The sequence below is a fragment of the Vicugna pacos genome, chromosome 24, assembly GCF_048564905.1.
Source record: "Vicugna pacos chromosome 24, VicPac4, whole genome shotgun sequence".
NCBI classification, from domain to species: Eukaryota; Metazoa; Chordata; class Mammalia; order Artiodactyla; family Camelidae; genus Vicugna; species Vicugna pacos.
Genome location: NC_133010.1, coordinates 23,973,640 through 23,980,665, shown reverse-complemented (window position 1 = coordinate 23,980,665; position 7,026 = coordinate 23,973,640). Strand labels below are relative to the sequence as shown.

Genomic DNA, 7,026 nt, shown 5'->3' with positions numbered 1-7,026 from the left:
GCCCGGGCCCCCGGCCCAGCCCAGGTAACTTTTCTGCAGGCGGAGCGGGGGGATCGGAGGGGGTCTCGGGGTCCCGAGGTGCGCGGGCCTGCGGCGCCGCTCGGCCGCCCGAACCGCGGGATCCCGGCGCCCACCCTGCCGGGCGGCCCGGACCCTCGCGGGGACCCCCGCCGGGCCGAGCCGGGGCGCCGCGCCCCCGCCCAGGGACGTGCCGGCTCCGCCCGCCGCGCCGCAGCATCAGCCAAGCGGGCGCGCGGAGCCCGAGCCCTGACTCCCGCCTGGGGGCCTCCCTCGGAGCCCTGGCCGAGAGGGGCGACTCGTCGGCCCCCTGCTTCCCCGCTCTGTCAGCTTCCTCAGCCCCCCGTCCGGGGCGCCATGTTTTAAGTTACCCCCGGGGTGGGTGGGGTGGGGGTGGGGCGGGGCGCGGGGGCGACACTGCGGCGCCGCCCGGGGCGGGGGTGGGGGGGGCTGCGCTGGGCGCGCGGCGGCTGCGGGCTCGTCCGGGTGCTCGGCGCGGGCGGGCGCGGCGCGGGGCCGGTAAGGTGCGCTCGCACAAAGCATCCCCGCTCGGGAGCGGCCGGCCGCTTTTATGTAACTTGTCCGCTTCCCCGAACTGGGGCAGCGGCCCCCGGACAGCGGCGGGGCTGCGGCCGGCCGGCCGGGGCGGAGGAGGAGGAGGCAGCATCCTGAAGAGACTGCTCGGGGTCCGGGCACCCGCGGGGCCGGGGGGCCGGGGGCGGCGCGGCGCGGCTCACCTGGCGCCCGCCGGGCTGCGGGCCGCCTGGGGAGGCGGGTGCGCGGGCGGCTCTGCGGCGACTGGGGGCGGGGAGGCCGGGAGGCCCGGGCTGGGACCGCGGGAGTCGGGGGTCTCAGCCGGTTTCCGGGGGCCGGCTTTCTCGGATCTCCCCCCTTATCTCGCCCTCCTTGCCCTCCCCCTCTCCCCTCCCCCCACCCCCGCCAAGTTCACGACTTCTGCAATGCGGTGGGTGTGGTTTCCTAGTAAATTGTCACTGTGGTCCTTTGCATGGGAGCCTTCTCTCCCTTTTCGGTTTCCATGTTTCCGGATCCAGAGTTGTCTAGGGGTTTCTTCTCCATTTCCAGCCCAGGGTTAAAGTTGGGAAGAGATTGTTGCAGAACAAACAGAGTGATAAAGGAAACATGTGGTATTAATTACGCGGGGAGGCCGCCGGAGAAATCCTGCGAGGCCAGGCAGCCCTGCGAACGCGGCGCTTGCATGACGCGTTGAAGTCGGTGTCTCAGCTTTTTTACATTAGTCTTGCGGAACTGCTTTTGCAGATGTTCTGCGCGTCCCTTTGGGGGGGCCAGTTTCGGCCCTCTGGGGCGGCCAGGTGTGTGCCGGAGTCTCTCCTGGTAGCATTAACTTTCTTAGTAGAAGATTCGTCACACCAAGTGCTGAAAACATTCTTTTTGAATTTTACACAGATTTTTAAAGTCTCAAGGAACCAAAAATGATTGAAAAAAAAAAAAAGCTTCCACTTATGATCTGGGAGCTCTGGACATAGCACCAATTGCAGAAAATTAAGCAGAAAAGCTCTATTAAAATAGCTTGCGTGACCCTGGAGAATGAGAGGTGATTTAGATCTTGGCGCAGCTGGAATTTTAAGAAAATGCATGTTAATGTTGGTATCACAAACGTCTAAAACTTTAGTTGGAGTAACAAATCTATTGTGTGAGGAAATAAATTCTACATTGAGAAGCCTGACTTTAAATTTCAGAGGGCATTGATGAAAATAAAATAGCTGAATACTGAGTCATCTCATTTACATTGTGATTTTCTGGTGGTTTAAAAAAGCAAGGTACCAGATGCACCAGTTACTGCATAAACTTAATCCAGCTAATACACTTTAGGCAAGTAATTTTTACAAAACAATACATGTTTTGTGAATGATTTATCAGTAACGGGAAGGGCAGCCACTTTACTGAATTGTCAACCCCTTTTGAGGTGGAGGACTGAGAAGATACAGGTTACAGGTCAGTGTCTTAGTGAAATGTTTACATTTAATTTTTAAGTCATTTCTTCTGCAAGAATGTGATTTAGGTTAAAAGCAGTTTTTGTAAAGTCTTGTGCAGTGTTTGGACTTGGGCCAACTTTGAATTGTGTTGAAATAGGAGATGTGGAATTTTTTAATTTTACTTGATCAGAGGCTGTTTTATATACACTTGGTTTTTAAACATTGGTTGGTCAAATGCATTAAGGGGCCACTCCGGTAACCCTTCGTGTACCAGATGTGATGTTGTATTTTGTGACTCATTTCTGGATTTACTGTATGTTGGATTAAGCATGGCACGGACAGGCTGTCTGTTTTATTTTATTCTGTGTTGTAAAATACATATTTATCTTTTGAGTGCTGAAAAAAAAAAGCCTTTACATTCACAAATGAGAGTTCATAGCCTCTCCAGTAAAATAGACCTCCAAGAGTAGGCTGAGAAATAAGTACATGCTTCCTTCTGTGAGAGTTTGACAATAATGGAGAGAGAGATGTCTTCAGTACTTGACTTCCCTGGTCATCTTTCATCCCCAGTCTCTTCCAAGTAGCCAACCACAGTTGTCCACCGAATGCCAGCTTTATTATGGAATAAAGTGTTACTAGTGGAAACCGTGAATCAGATTTATTTTCCTCTCCACTTCACTTGGAGAGATCTGTAACGGTGCACTTGCAGCAGCTATTTCTTTCAAAAGGCCACAGAGCGGCTAATTTGTTGGAAATTCATCAGACGCTCCTGGAGGGCTCTGCTGTCATCTGATTGGCCTTGGCTGGAAAGAACTGTGTGCTCAGAAGGAGGGACTGGAGCAGTGAAGTCATTGCCCTGCCTGGTGTTGTGACATCACTATGGCTCAGAGGGAACAAGGGTGGGGCAGGCAAAACCAGACCGTCTGAAGCATCCTGCTGGCTTTAACTTTGCCTGATGAATGAACGAGACTCTCCTTTCTCAAGCTGAACTGTGCCATAAGGTATTGTTTTGAGAAGAAGGAGAAGGTAGATGTGGATGCAAGACTATGGGAGCGTGTGTTTCATAGATCAAGGAAGAAGGGTTTTTGTTTTTTTTAATGCAGTAGTAGTAATCATTGAATATTCCTTTTACTGGGGAAATTCTGCAATTTTTAAAAAGGACTATTTAAAAATTATATTTAAGGATTAAGTCTATATTAATGCATAGAGTCAATGTATTTCTTATTCTTTGTACCAAAATAGCATTCTTACTAAAGCCTTGGTTTGGGTGATTATTGTTGTCTTGTGAAAGTATGTGGTGTCTTGTCAAGCTATAATCTTTTTTTCTGGGTAGGCAGTGTTCTGTCTGATTTATTTTTAAGCGATGTGTTTGCAGTTGGCAACTGGTAAAAATGGAGAAAGTGAGAGGTTTCACAAGTGTGGGAGATATCTGCAGTGACTTGGGGTAATTGATTTCTATTTAAGTTTGTTTTATTTGCAAATTATTTTCTAATTTAGCGTTTCAATCTGAATTTAGAATTCTAGTGCAGAGATTGATCTGGTTTCACCCAGATTAGTGTTGAATCAGTTGTAAAAGGAAGCCTGAAATTCTGAGGCTGTAAAATAAATACATTTAGCGTTTTGATTTCTGAATTGAATGTGATGTGAGCATGAAGAACAGGAAAACCACAGCACAGCTGCAGGGGCCCGGGGTCCTCTCTCCACCTCCCTGGTGAGATGGTGTCCTTCTCTCATGTGAGTGTATCACGTCCAGGGGAGCTCTGGGCAGTTGTCACTTAAGTGTGTGTCTTATTCTGGACACATTTCCAAAGCAAAGGGAAGGAAAAGAAAATGGGGAAAATGGCACAAATAAAGAAGTTGAAATTAGGTCCCAGAGCTGCGCTCACTTGGTTGAAAACGTTTTCAGGATGACATTTTTAGATCTTACAGTGATCGGTTAAATTGCACACTTTGGAATTGTAAGCTTCTATTAGCACCAAACCCCTAATTCTTCGGTTAATTTGCAGTACAGAGAAAAAGCTGACAACTTAATTTTTAGGTGGCTGACACTTTGATACGTTGTTCCTGTAGCCCATCCTTACCAATTTAAAACAAATAAATAAATAAATAAAAGGAAAAGAAAACACAGAAAGGTTTGTATTAAATCCAGAAGACAGGTGTGCTATTTAACCTGCCTCGTGTGCGTACTTCCCTCACCGGTTACGCTGAGTGAGTGCTTGCGGTGAGTAAGGAACTTACTTCCCTTTGAGCTTCATCCCCACACCAGCACAGGTTCTGAGCACTTACAGTATTGAGTAAATATTTACGGAATTGGATCAAAAATGAGGTCATTTGTGACTTAACGCTTCACTACAAAAAATCTTGGAAAAGCCTTAAAAGGCACGGCTGCTTGTTTATAAGTGAGAATTACTGGACTCCCGCACGCAGTCATTATTTTTAACGGCGTGATCCTCTTCGTAACAAGTTTGCTGCTCGGTCCAGAGCTCAAACTGGGTAGGTCTACAGGTTCTGCCTGTTGGGAGCAGAGACGGCTGCGGGTTCCACGGGGAAACCAGGGCGGCTTCTTTGTGAGATGATGTGCAGGTGGCCGGCCTCCTTTCCTGCCGGCTCTAATTGGTGTCACGGAGGATGTCGGTGGAGAGGAAGTTATCAGAGGAGGAGGAGAGGGACCAGATTGGAACGTGACAGAGGCTGCAATAGGGCTGGGTGATGGTGGTGACCCTGGCGTTGAACTAAAAAAGAGGAAAACTAGTTGCTGCTGCAGATCTCTCTTCTTTGGTCATTTTTTATTATATATGTAGTGTTTACATCCTCAAACAGTGGCTTTCTGTGTGTTTTATTCAAGCTCCAAATTTCATCATTTCTAAAACAAACCTCTTTTTCCCCCTCACATTGTAACATCTCTGAAATCGGGATATGTCTTCCAGTTGCTCTCAGCCATGTGGCAGGGAGAAAGCTGGCAACTTAATGCATTGATTGGGAGCAGGCGTCCAAAACTGGAGATTGGGTGTCAGTTGATTGGAAGAACATGTTGGAGACAGGAACGGAGCACTCGTACGAAATGGTGCATCTGCATGAAGACACGTAGATGGTGCTGTGTAAGGGCACAGACCAAAAGAGTAAGACTCTGACCTTGTGAAGAATTTTTAGGAATGTCTTGGCCAGTTTGTTTTGTTTCTGTTTTCTCCATGTATGCACAGAATACGTGAATAAATCTAAACAAGTTCTTTAAATAATTGGAAAATTAAAATTCCAGCGTATGAGTGATTGCTTAATTGGCCAAGTGCTACAGATCATGTTATCTGTGTTACAATTAATGGTGTCGTGAATTTTACGAAATATGATTGGTCACTTGCCTATGTGGATTTTAAAAATCCTTTATAACGTTCAGTGCTTGTTGACATGGCCCATTCTCTGTACTAGTAATTACTTTTTTTATGTGCATCCCTTTAGAAGAAAAAAATCTATTGAGCGGTCTTCATTTTCCATTTTGGCTTTTCCATTTTAGTTCTTGGAAGATGGTCGGACTTTGATAGTGATTAGTCATTTAGAAGATATTCCATCTAGAACACTCCAGAATCAAAAGCATGTACCCTGGGGAGTAGTCGGAGATGTGTTGAAGGCGAGGGTGTGGAAGGGTTTGGAGATGAGACTAAAGAATATTTTGAACTTTGCTAGGTAGTGGGGAGCCATTGAAAGTTGTAGAGCAGGAAAGACGTTCATCTGGTGATAAATGGAGGACATATTGGAAGAATAGGAGTCTGGAGACAGATGGTCTCTTGTTAGTGGACTGATCCAAAAAATTTCAGAAACTGAGTATAATGATATTTCCTCTCAATGATTGATATTTTGGCCACTCACCACATATATTTTTTGTGGTTGTATTTAGTTGAATATTAGCTCTTCCTTCTGGACTGTTTGGGGTGGCAAATGAGATATACAGAGATGGAACACTTCATTCTTATTTGTCCTTCCAATTAAAACATCTTTGTTATTTCAGGTATTAAAAATAATGCATGCTCACTTTAAAATACTTTTTAATAATACTGAAAAACAAAAAGGAAGAAGTCTTGTCATCTAGACATGGCTACTGTAAATATTTTGGCAAACTTCCTCTCAAATCTCCCTCTCTGAGTGGACAGTAACCTGTCAGTGGGTCTTGGACTCAGACAGACCTGGGCGGGGCTCCCAGTCTTGCTGTGTAATCACCGTGTGACGTGGGTCAGGTCTCTTGACTTCCGTGAATCTGTTTGATCGTTTATAAAGTGGCCACAGAGCTTAGACCTCAAGGACACGAGGACTAAATGATACAGTGCGTGCAAAGCACTGAGCATGGTGCCGAGTGCATCACAAGTGCCTAGTTAGAATTAGCTCTGCTTTGCACAAGTGCAGGGTCACTGGTGGTTCCCTAATGTTTGACATGAGTAAACTTCTAATTTAAATACTTCATCTGTTTTTAATATGTAACCGTTTTCTTTTTTACGCAGCAGTATGTTTTGGGAAGCTTTGTCTTCTACACAAATCTGTATCTACGTCATTATTTTCAATGGGAAATAAATATTTCCTATGGGTCCTGTCCCATCCCGATAAAGCATCACTGTCTTGATGATGATGATTTGACTCCTTGTCATCCAGCCCCTCCTCCTCCTGCACACATTTCTCATCACTGTCTTGTAGCACACACAGCGGAGGGCTCTGGCGAAGCAGGACATTAAGCAAAGTTAAAGTCTCTGATGATAATTGTATGCATCTCAGTGTTGTGGGGGCCTATTTAGTCCTAACTAAAACAAGCAGCCTTGCGCCCCACACTTCCTGACTGCGGAGTCTGAGCTGTGTTGTGGACTCTCCGCAGGGCGTGCTGGTACCCTCCGCCTTCCCGTGTGCCTCCTGCGTGTCCCGGGGGCAGCGACACCACAGCCTCACCTGACCCAGACTGAGGTCAGAGGCAGGCTCAGTCTACAGCTGCCAGGCAGGTGCCCCAGGAGTGTGGGCCACTCTGCTGTGTGACTGAAAAGCCACACAGCTTTACTTGAAATCCAAGCTTGTTTTCCCT

General features: G+C 47.1%; 1 protein-coding gene across 11 annotated transcripts in view; it reads left to right on the top strand.

Annotated features, from left to right (window-relative positions):
- The window catches only part of EPB41L3 (erythrocyte membrane protein band 4.1 like 3), a 116,007-nt gene continuing 108,981 nt past the window's right edge, over positions 1 to 7,026 (top strand). For 5 of the 11 annotated variants that reach the window (XM_072949212.1, XM_072949211.1, XM_072949213.1 and 2 more), the window contains exon 1: positions 2,861 to 2,974. The gene's annotated coding sequence lies outside the window, so the exon portion shown is untranslated. Of the gene's footprint in view, positions 25 to 516; positions 538 to 2,860; positions 2,975 to 7,026 lie in introns of those variants that run through there. The other 6 variants (XM_072949216.1, XM_072949215.1, XM_072949217.1 and 3 more) reach the window with 3 other exon arrangements.